Raw genomic sequence first — 12,372 nt, 5'->3', positions numbered from 1 at the left:
GTTTCCTCCAGGTGCTCTGGTTTCCTCCCACAATCCAAAGATGTGCAGGTGAGGTGAATTGGCCATGCTAAATTGCCCACAGTGTTAGGTGCATTAGTCAGGGGTAAGTGCAGGGGAATGGGTCTGGCTGGGTTACTCTTCAGAGGGTTGGTGTGGACTTGTTGGGCCAAAGGGCCTTTTTCCATACTGTAGGGAAGCTACTCTTAACACATAATTGTAAATTTACCTATTTTAGAGGAAAAATGGAAATGCAAACTACTATTGAAAAGAAATAATGTAGAACTCAGTAGTGCAGAGGATTCTAGGTGTTCTGTTACATCGAGATAGAATGCAAGTACTAGGGAAGTACATGCAATCGTGTCATTTATCTCAAGGAGACGAGAATATCAAAGTAGGGAGATTTTACTGCAGCTAGCCATTAGTGAGGCTGCAGTTTTGGATTCCTTAGAGATATAATTGCATTGGAAGTAGCTCAGAGGAGGTTCACTTGACATGTTCCTGAGATGAAGAGGTCAGAACAGTATGAACAGGTTGTCCTTTACCTATTGGAGTTTAGGAGAATGAGAGGACAGTTTATTGAAACAAATGAGATCCTGATGAGACTGACAAGGTGAATAAACAGAGGATATTCCAGAGAATAACGCTAGGGAAGGGAGAAGGAGAATTCTTCCCTCATTAGATTGTTGAATTCTCTTCTGGAGAAAGTGGAGGCTGGGTCTTTAAACTTAGCGAAGGTGCAGTTAAATAAGTTTTTGATAGATAGTCAGCCAAGTGTCTGGAGGGCAGACAGGAAATTGGAATTGAGAACATGGTTTATTATAAAGTGGACAAGTAGGAGGCTGGAAGAACACAGCAAGCCAGGTGGCATCAGGAGGTGGAGAAGGTGATATTTTGGAAGGACCAAATGGCTTACTTCTTCCTCTACATCCTTTGTATGATGGATATCAAGAAGCAACAGAGCAATGGAGAATTCTAGAGTATGGATTCTGGAGAAGGTAGATCGAAGGAGCTTGAGTTCAGTCAAGAAAGGACTGGCTATCTGAGAATTCATGGTGGTCTTTGATCCTAAAAACATTGGTGTTCATTTTTACCTTCACCGCATGGTTAGACTATTGGCAGAGTGGATGGTTCATCCAGTTCAGGGCTTGGTTCTGTAACAGGGTGGGTATTGTGTTCTGATATTTCTCCATTTGCACTGCATCTGGAAACAGAAAGAGTTTCATATTGGGTTGCAGCCTGTACATTTTGCTTCTGCCTTCTTCCACTACTCCACCTTCTATCACAACTACAAATGAAGTTTCTCAAAGCAGTGATGTTGTTAGTGAAGCTTGAACAACAACTGAACATAGATTAGAGTCTATTCTCAGGCATTGTCAGTATTATTGGTTCTGTATTTGCCAGTTTATTGTCAATTTTATTTATCTGATTTACCTCAGGGCAATGCAGAGATAACAGCATTTCTAAGTCTACAATTGATTTATTTGAAATGCTTAAATATTTCAGCAATTATGAGATTTATACATACACGTTCAGAGTACAGTCTTCTCAGTCATTCCAGAAGCTTCTGTTTAGTTTAACACCTGAAGGCTCCACCTAGGTTTAATCGTCAAGCACAGTTAACAAAAATCAGTCAACAGACTTACATAATCAAACACAGATCAGTTAAACCATTGAACACTCCACCAGGTAATGCCTTCTCTGAGTTTCCAGCATGTAACCAATATTCCAACAAATTGATGAAAGATGAAGTATTCACAACCAAGGGTAGCACAAGATTCTTATAGAGAAATTACTCCCTCATCGAAACATCGCACAAAAGAAATGCAATGCCATTCTCTTAGCAGTGACAGACAATTGTATATAACAAAACTTAATTTCTGTATAGTTTTGACATTTATTTCCTGTTAGGTCCAATTTATATCTGTCAACGATGTTATTGCTATGTCCTTTTTCTTAATATATATTCTTATTCTCTTAGTGAGTTTTGAGAAGTTTTTAGCTCAGGTTGAGCTTCTGAATGTAGGTTCACTCGCTGAGCTGGGAGGTTCATTTCCAGACATTTCATCACCTTACCAAGTAACATCTTCAGTGAGCCTCAGGCGAAGCAGTGTACATAGAACATAGAACAATACAGCACAGAACAGGCCCTTCGGCCCTCGATGTTGCGTCGACCTGTGAACTATTCTCAGCTCGTCCCCTACACAATCCCAAAATCATCCATGTGCTTATCTAAGGAATGTTTAAATCTCCCTAATGTGGCTGAGTTGACTACATTAACAGGTAGGGCATTCCACGCCCTTACCACTCTCTGAGTAAAGAACCTGCCTCTGACATCTGTCTTAAATCTATCACCCCGCAATTTGTAGTTATGCCCCCTCGTACACACTGAAGTGATCATCCTAGGAAAAAGACTTTCACTGTCTACCCTATCTAATCCTCTGATCATCTTCTATGTCTCTATCAAATCCCCTCTTAGCCTTCTTCTTGCCAATGAGAACAGGTTCAAGTCTCTCAGCCTTTCCTCATGAGACCTTCCCTCCAGACAAGGCAACATCCTGGTAAATCTCCTCTGCACCTTTTCCAATGCTTCCACATCCTTCCTGAAATATGGGGACCAGAACTATACACAATATTCCAAGTGTGGCCGCACCAGCATTTTGTATAGTATACATGATTCCTGCTTTCTATTTATATGTTTGAGTTTCTTTGGGTTGGTGATGTTATTTCCTGTGGTGATGTCATTTCCTCTGGTGATGTCATTTCCTGTCCTTTAGATCCCATCTACCACCCCCAAGAAAAAGAACAGGAAATAACATCACCAACCCAAAGAAACCCAAACATATAAATAGAAACAGGAATCATGTACACTGCTTTGCCTGAGGCCCACTGAAGATATTACCTAGTAGGGTGACGAAATGTCTGGAAGTGAACCTTCCAGCTCAGCGAGCAAACCTACATGCATTCTTATTCTCTGTCTCTGGTCAGCTAATTCTGGCGTCCTACACCAGTATAACAGGAAAGTAGGCAAAAAGTTAAATAATTGATTTAGCAAGTAGGATTGCAGAATCATTTTTGGAGATCAGAAATTAAATCTTAATTTAGTATTGGGCGTGGAAAGGAGAGAAACATGAGTGGATGGGAGGTGCTCAAAGCAAAGACTGTTCTGACAAACTCAATTTAAATTCATGATTAGCTCTGTTTAAGAAGATTAGCTAAAATGGGAATCAGATTGAGAAGATAATAAGAGATGGGATTTTTAATTCTACAGCATGCTAATCAGCAGAGTGTGATCTGGGGGATTGGTGATTTAAATCCAAGATCATGAGAGTATACCTTTCAGACAGACATGTGAAGGGAAATACAATGTGTCTTCATGCAAATGTGGTGATGGATGCAACAAAAGATTCCTTGATAGACACATCAATGCTTGAGTGTGCAGGCAATGCTTGTTAAAGGACCATGTATTAAGCAACAGGTCAAAGAGAAGAGAATGGGGGCTGATTGTGCAACACTTTAAAAAAGCTGAAAAATCACACGATATCAGGTTATTGTCCAACAGGTTTTTTTGAAAATACAAGCTTTCGGAGCGCTGCTCCTTCATCAGGTAGCTGGACTACAACCTAGTGTTGTGTGACTTTCAACTTTGTGCACCCCAGTTCAACCCTGACACCTCCACATCTTGAAAAGCTGACAGAGGCATGATGGACCTACCCTTGTGTGCAGTTCTGTTCTTGATTCCATGAAGTTATTTCGATCACTGGGACTGTCATTGCTTCCCTTTAGGAATACATTGAAGAACAGTAGCTTTTACAGCAGTATTTTCTCAGTTGAAATTGTATGCCAAGATTATTTTGTCAAGATCAAGAACGAACACATTTAAACACATTGTAAACATCAGCTTTTGTTTAAAATGGATGGTCTGCACTATAATGGAATAAAGCTCAGTGACAAATGTGTGAATGACTTTTTCTTTGTGAAGCTGCTGCACAAGATACATGAGACATCAGCAAGGTCCTTGCTGGTTTGGAGACTGGCAATTCATAGATTCATTTGATTTGTTTTAAAGAAATTCTGAAGGTAAATATGTAATATTCACTGTTTTGCCTTCACTGCTGGTTTGAGGAACACGGCTGATGTTTATAAGGTTTGTAGATTATGCTTTATTAACTTTCTGAGTAACCTGAAAGATAATGAAGGGCGCTGCTTAACAAATGAGGAAAGACTACAGAACAATAGAAATAGGCCACTCAGCCTCTCAAGGCTGCCCCCCCCCCCAATTCTATAAGATCTCGGCTGATCTGCTCCAGCCTCAACTCCTCTTTCATGCCAGCTCATCTTAGCCCTCAACTCCCCGAGATTTCAAAATCCTATCTCCCTTCTCTTGAAGTACTTTCAGTGATCAACTCTCTGAGGTGGAGAATTCCAGACATTCACCTCCACCTAGAGATAAAATTCCTTCACATCTCAGTTTTAAATGAGTTCCCGATATTCCCCAGTTTGAGACTCCTCCATTAGTGTTAACATCTTCTCAACATCCACCTTGTCAAGCCCCTACAGAACCATTTCCTTCCATGACAACCTGATGGGTAAGATCAGGGCTACATCAGAACCCTTTGAGATCAACCCTTTGGGGTTAGACAGAGTTGTGTTCTGTCATCAGAAGTCTTTGGAACAGTCTTATATCTTGTTTGTCTTCAGCTCAATAATACAGTGTGTCTAGTGACATAAGAACAGAGGGTTCTTACATAATAATGGTTGTTTAGCCTCACTCACCAGAAGACGGGTATCACCCAGTCCATTCATGTGTGAGGCAGCATAGTCTTACCAGACCAGAGATGACTGGTGGTGAATTAACCTGAGGGCCACCATACATCAGGTGAGGGAAGAGGTTGAGAAGGTGAGTCCATCATAGTAATCTCAGCCGGTGTGGGAATTGAACCCATACTGTCGGCATTACTCTACTTCATAAACCAACTGTCCAGCCAACTCGTTTCATACAAGCAGTTCAAATACAGTGGTAGGGACTTATGGAAAGGGTGTAGTGAATCCTCAGAAGTGTGTATCAAAAGTATATGGTCTGGTAGAGATTTAAGACTATTCGCTGAAGAGTCCTGCTAAGATGTGGATAGAGTTTGATAGGTTTAATTAAAATGGAGTTTGATAAATATTGTATTTCTTTGATAATTTTATGTTGGACCTTCCCCTGACTCTTATTCCCTCTGTCTATCTCACTGCAGAATTGCTTGAATTAAAAAGGAATACTGCAAGCTGTTTAAGGTTATGATGTGGAGGTTCTGGTATTGGACTGAGGTGGGAGACAGCGAGGACTGCAAATGCTGGAGATCAGGGTCCAAGGGTGTGGTGCTGGGAAAGCACAGCAGGTCAGGCAGCATCCGAGGAGCAGGAGAATCGACATTTTGGGCATAAGCCCTTCATGAGGAATAAGGGGGTGGCCCAAGGGGGCTGAGAGATAAATAGGAGGGGGGTGGGGCTGGGGGGAAGATAGCTGGGAATGTGATAGATAGATGAAGGTAAGGGAGAAGGTGATAGGTCAGAGAGGAGGGTGGAGTGGATGGGTGGGAAGAAAGTTGGACAGGTAGGACAGTTCAAGAGGGTGGTGCTGAGTTGGAGGGTTGGATCTGGGGTAAGGTGAGGGAGGGGAGATGAAGGAACTGGTGAAAGCGACATTGATACCTTGTGGTTGGAAGGTCCCTCCCCACTCCTATCTGTGTTCCGGAAAGATCATTCCCTCCGCGACTCCCTTGTTAGGTCCATGCCCCCCACCAACCGACCCTCCACTCCCAGCACCTTCCCTTGCCACCACAAGAGGTGTAAAGTCTGCACCCATCCCTTCCCCCTCACCTCCATCCAAGGGCCCAAAGGATCCTTCCACATCCAACAGAGATTTTCCTGCACATCCAAACACCTCATCTGATGTGTCTGTTACTCTTGATGTTGTCTTCTTTACATTGGGGAAACAGGATGCCAACTTGTGGAACCTTTCTGGGACACATGCGCTAAACAACCCCACCGCTCTGTGGCTGAACACTTTAACTCCCACTCCTATTCTGCCAAGGACATACAAGTCCTAGGCCTCCTCCATCGCCAAACCCTAATTACCCGATGCCTGGAGGAAGACCGCCTCATTTTCTGCCTTGGAACACTCCAACCACGCAGTTTCACCAGCTTCCTCATTTCCCCTCCCCCCACCTTATCCCAGATCCAACCTTCCAACTCAGCACCACCCTCCTGAACTGCCTACTTGTCCATATTCCTTCCCATCTATCTGCTCACCCTCCTCTCTTACCTATCACCATCAGCCCCTTCCTTCATTGACCTATCGCATTCCCAGCTAATTTTCCCCCAGCCCCACCCTCCTCCCATTTATCTCTCAGCCTCCTTGGGCCATCTCCTAATTCCTGATGAGGAGCTTATGCTTGAAACATCGACTCTCCTGCTCCTCAGATGCTGCCTGACCAGCTATGCTTTTCCAGCACCACACTCTTCGACTGAGGTGGACAAAGTTAAAAATCACAGAACACCAGGTTATAGTCCAACAGGTTTATTTGGAAGTACAGCTAGTTACCTGACAAAGGAACAGCACTCCAAAAGCATGTACTTCCAAATAAACCTGTTGGACTATAACCTGGCATCGTGTGATTGTTAACTCGGTTACGGTTAGTCAGGGAATATCTACACAACCTTTCACTTTCCAACAGTTTCTTTTCCTTTTTAACAACAAAGCAAAGGTTTCAGAAATGCTTGGGAGTGGTAGCAATACTGGAATGATACCTAATAAATGGGGAGACCAATGTACTATTGAGTGAGAACAAAGGGGTAACACAGGATTAAAGGATGTAGTAACAAAAGTACAGAAAATATGATTGTTCCATTTTGACTATCACCCACTGCACAATAGAGAATCTTCGACTGGGAAATGGGGTTACTGAATCAGATTTATTGAGTAAGGTAAAATATTTCCATCAAATAAGTAGAGCTGTAGGACAAAAATCTTAAACATTCAGTCAAATAATCAGACTCCAACATTCAGACAAATAGAAAAGCTGGGAGAAAGCATTGGAGCACATTGTAATGTTTGCAACTCTGCATGGCAAAGTTGCACTGCAGCCTAACCTGGGCCTCTCCTCATTCGTCTGAGTATCAGAAGATTTGCGTTAACTTTCAGTTGGCAAGCTCTTCGATGTTCCTACTGTGCCTCAAGTGAGGTTATGAACCAGAACTGAGAAAAATATCCTGAATCTTCAAGGGGTCTACCTGGAATAGCCACGGCCTTTTCCCCAGGATGGGGGAGTGCAAAACTAGAGGGCATAGGTTTAGGGTGAGAGGGAAAAAAATTCAAAGGGACCTAAGGGGGCAACTTTTTCACACAGTGGGTGGTCTGTGTAAGAATCAGCTGCCAGAGGAAGTGGTGAAGGCTGGTACAATTACAACATTCAAAAGGCATCTGAATGGGTATATTATTAGGAAGGGTTTAGAGGGATATGGGCCAAATGTTGGTAAATGGGGCTAGATTATTTTAGGATATCTTTGGTGCAGACGAGTTGGACTGAAGGATCTGTTTCTGTGCTGTATGACTCTGTGATTCAGTGATTCTATGAAGATAAAGATGTTCCAAGTCCTCCTCATACTGATAATACTGCACTACCATCCCACATGGAGCAACACCTGAACCTGCAAATGGACAGACTCTGTTTCACTTTGTAAAGAGTTTGGTTTGACTTTCAGTATCAGGAAGAAAAATATCATGATCTTGGATGTTGTCATCATTTAGAACTGCCAATGTGATGCTGGAAGTTGCTTCACATATTTACTCTCCAGATTCATCAATCTGTCATGCGATTATACATGCATTGAAAAATGTGCAAATGTTTTATCCGAGCTAAATGAGAGCATGTAAAACAACAGCAACCTCACTTAGGGCACCAAGTTATTCCTGATGAAGGTCTTATGCTCGAAATGTCGATTCTCCTGCACTTTGGATGCTGCTTGACCTGCTGTGCTTTTCCAGCACCACACTCTTGACTCTGATCTCCAGTATCTGCAGTCCTCACTTTCACCACGCTCTGAGTCTAAGCAAGACTGTGTTCTCAATTCACTCCTCTATAGTGATCAGACCGGGACAACATAATCTAGCTAGGAGAAAGGCTGAACTGTTTTCAACTTCACTGTCACACATATGCTTAGCAACTCTTGGGAGGGCAAGGTCACCAACTCAGAGACTCTGCAGCATGCTAATCCCATCAGTGGACACTTAATGCACAGCTAATAACATTGCACAGGCTCAGAGGTGTTCATTGGATGGATGATGGTGGTAAATCAAAGACCTTCTGTGTGGTGAATTGGCCATGGGTTTCTGACTTCCTGGATATCCATCTCTCTTCTACAAGAACACTTGCCAACAGAATAGTAAGATGTTGGGCACCGACACTCATACTGGGAGACAGTCGCTGACAGCCAGGGGCTGACCCTTTGGAAGTAGAAGCTGAAACAAGAGACTCACTTGGTGGAGAAGAGGTTGGTAAATGATGCACCTTCTTAACCGCCTCTCTTCCTTTTCATATAATCAAGTGATTATATGATCATTTGGCTTATTCTGAGTTCCAAGCTCTTGATTAATTCATATTTCACCATTTGCCATGGTGGGACTTGAACCCACATTCCCAATGCACTAGCCTGGGCCTCTGGATTACTAGCCCAGTGATGTTCCCACCACCTCACTTTATAATCAGGTCAGGTATGAGCTCATTAAATGGCACAGCAAGCTCAAGGGGTCCAATAGCCTAAGGATGCTTCATATTTTCGAAAACAACATGTAACAGTGACATGAGAGAAAGTAAAAAGAATGCAGCGAGTGGCTTGGATCTGAGTGCATGTTGGAGGCAGATCTAATTGTGTGTCTTTGGAAAAAAGAGTTGGATAAGCATCCTGTAGAGAGAACATTTGTAGGGAACAATCAAGGGAGTGGGACTCTCTAAATTGCTCGTTCAGAAGTTAGCACCAATCTGATGGGACAAATGGCTTCCTTCTGCTCAGTGACTATTTGATAAGGCTCTTGTAAAATTTTGTCACTTGCAAAATAAATAAAACTATGTGTTGTTGACCAATGTAAGCTTGAGTTGTGAAATAAAGTTATTGTGAAACTCGAACGGGTTCAGAAAAGATTTACAAGGATGTTTTTGGGATTGGAGGGTTTGAACTATAGGGAGAGGCTGAATAGGCTGGGGCTATTTTCCCTGGAGCATCGGAGGCTGAGAGCTGACCATACAGAAGTTTATAAAATCATGAGGAGCCTGGATAGGATGAATAGCTAAGGTCTTTTCCCTGGGGTGGGAAAGTCCAAACTTAGAGGGCATAGGTTTAAAATGAGAGGGGAATGACTTAAAAGGGACCTAAGGGCAACTTTTTCACGCAGAGGGTGGTGTGTATATAGATTGAGCTGCCACAGGAGATGGTGGAGGCTGGTATAAATGCAACATTTAAAAGGCATCTGGATGGTATATGAATAGGAAGGGTTTACAGGGATATGGGCCAAATGCTGGCAAATGGGACTGGATTAGTTTAGGATATCTGGTCGGCATGGACGAGTTGGACCGAAGAGTCTGTTTCCATGCTGTACATCTCCATGATTCTAATTCATTCCAAACTTTCAGAGATTTATGTAAAATTGAAAACCTAAAGTTAAAACCACAGCCATTTGTACGAACTCTGACCAATGCTGCTGTTTGTGTCTTTTTATGCAGTTCTTGAAGAATCTAAAATGATGAAAATGAAAATAACAAGGCATTGCCATATGTGGTACCAGTTTATTTTACATAAAATGCATATTAGCTGCTCGCCTTTTGTCATGAGTCCTCCACTTAGGGTGTAATAACAGTGATTACTGGAGTCCCTGCTGTGTCGTCACCACTTTACAGAGATTACCCTGGGACAACCCAGTCACAATACTGAACATTTAATATGGATCCTCGAAAACTAAACCAAACATTCATGTGACTTTAACTACTTCAGCGCGGTGCTAGCATTTTCTGTGCGTTTTAGTCCAGATTACTCTTAGTGAAATCAGAAGACAAAGCACAATGCTGATTATGCAGGGAAAAATGTGGGAGATTTACCGGGATGTTTTATCAGTCTTAGTTATGAAGGGATATTGGACAGACTGGAGTTGTTTTCTTTCGAGCAGAAGATTCTAGTGGAGAGGGAGAATCATAGTTGAGATGTATATAATTATGATGGGTTTCGTTAGGGTAGACACAGCGGTTAGCACTGATACCTCATAGTGTCAAGGATTCAGGTTCAAATCCAGCCTCAAGTAATTGTCTGTGTGGAGTTTTTACAGTCTCCCCTTGTCTTGAGTAGGTTTCCTCTGGTGCTCTGGTTTCCTCCCACAATCCAAAGACGGGCAGGTTATTGCTTTAGTATCCAGGGATGTGTAGGTTTGGTGGATTAGCCATGGGGAATGCAGGGTTACAGTGATGGGGGAGACGCAGCAAGTCTGGATGTTATGCTCCCCAGAGAGTCAGAGTGGACTTGCTGGGCCAAATGGCCTGTATCTGTGCTGTAGGGATACTATGATGAAGTATCCTGCTGGTGGAATGATCAGGAGGTAGAGACTTAAGGTAAGGGGCAGGGAGAAATGCCAGAAAAGCAATTTTCGCCCAGAGGGTGGTGGGGAATCTGGAACTCACAGCCTGTGAGGGTGGGACAGTCAGAAACTTTCATCACATTGAAGAAGGATTTAGGTTAGATTACCTACAGTGTGGATACCTACCCTTCGGCCCAACAAGTCCACACCGACCCACCGAAGAGTAACCCACCCAGACACACATCCCTCACACTAATGCACCTAACATTATGGGGCAATTTAGCATGGCCAATTCACCTAACCAGCACATCCTTGCACTGTGGGAGGAAACCGAAGCACCCGGAGGAAAGCCACGCAGATGCAGGGAGAATGTGCAAACTCCACATAGACGGTTGCCCAAGGCTGGAGTCGAACCTAGGTTCCTGGTGCTGTAAGACAGCAGTGCTAACCACTGAGCCACCATGCCACCCCACTTGCACAATGGATTAGGGTAGTGAGGTGTTGTTTTTGACTAGCCTATCATTGATGTGCCGAAGGGATGTTTTCTGTGCTGTAGATCTCAATGACTCCACCACGAGACCTTGGTGTTAAGATGCTGCCTCAAAACCAACCTATTTGATCAAGGATTAAAAACATTACATGTATAAAAACGTTTTATTTAACCTATTTTCCCTATCAACCTGTTTAGAGATGTTATTACATACCTCTGGAGATTTGAACCTGGGTCTCCCAGTCCAGGGGTGGGGACATTACGCACAAGAGAATCTTTCACAACTACACAATGTTCCCAAAGGGCTATTCAGATTAAGTAACTTTTAAGTGCTATCACATTTGTAATTGTCATTTCTATAAATTCCCACCAACAGTACTACGATAACAAACAGAGGATCTGAGTTTGTAATGTGGCTGAGGAATACATAATAGTAAGTGCACTAAGGACAGCTCCTTTCCTTTTTAGAATATGAGATCCTTAATCTCTAGCTGAAAATGTGTTGCTGGAACAGCGCAGCAGGTCAGGCAGCATCCAGGGAACAGGAGAATCGACGTTTCGGGCATAAGCCCTTCTTCAGGAATCTTATTCAGGCTTATGCCCGAAACGTCGATTCTCCTGTTCCCTGGATGCTGCCTGACCTGCTGCGCTGTTCCAGCAACACATTTTCAGCTCTGATCTCCAGCATCTGCAGACCTCACTTTCTCCGATCCTTAATCTCCACCTGAGTGAGCAGATGCTTCAGATTAACCTTCCATCTGGACGGCATGTCAAAGTAGCATTCCTTCAGAAAAGCATTGGTGTAACAGGAGAATTTTGGACTGGAACCCTGAAACCTCTGCCTTAGGTGGGCGAGTGTGAACACCTGAACCATGGTTAGTGTGTGGGCGAGTGTGAACACCTGAGCCATGGTTAGTGTGTAGGCGAGTGTGAACACCTGAACCGTGGTTAGTGTGTGGGTGAGTGTGAACACCTGAACCATGGTTAACACCCAAAGCATTCTGGGTCAACGAGCATTTGGGGTAGTTCATATATCTTTCAGAAGGCCACACATAAGTAAATATTTTTTCACAAATATTTCTTGATACTCATTTACTATTTTGTTACTGTGGTTCCACACAGCAAAAATAAACAGATTTGACTGAAAAATGATACTAATATCTGATATTATCCCTCACATCAGAAAGTGCAGTTAGACCACGGTCATTGCAAAAGACCAACACGGGAGAAATGGGTAAGCGTAAACCATCTTCGATGTCTGCTTTGAGTTTATGAAGTC

Source organism: Chiloscyllium plagiosum, chromosome 29 (genome assembly GCF_004010195.1).
Source record: "Chiloscyllium plagiosum isolate BGI_BamShark_2017 chromosome 29, ASM401019v2, whole genome shotgun sequence".
NCBI classification, from domain to species: Eukaryota; Metazoa; Chordata; class Chondrichthyes; order Orectolobiformes; family Hemiscylliidae; genus Chiloscyllium; species Chiloscyllium plagiosum.
This window is presented reverse-complemented; position numbering follows the sequence as displayed.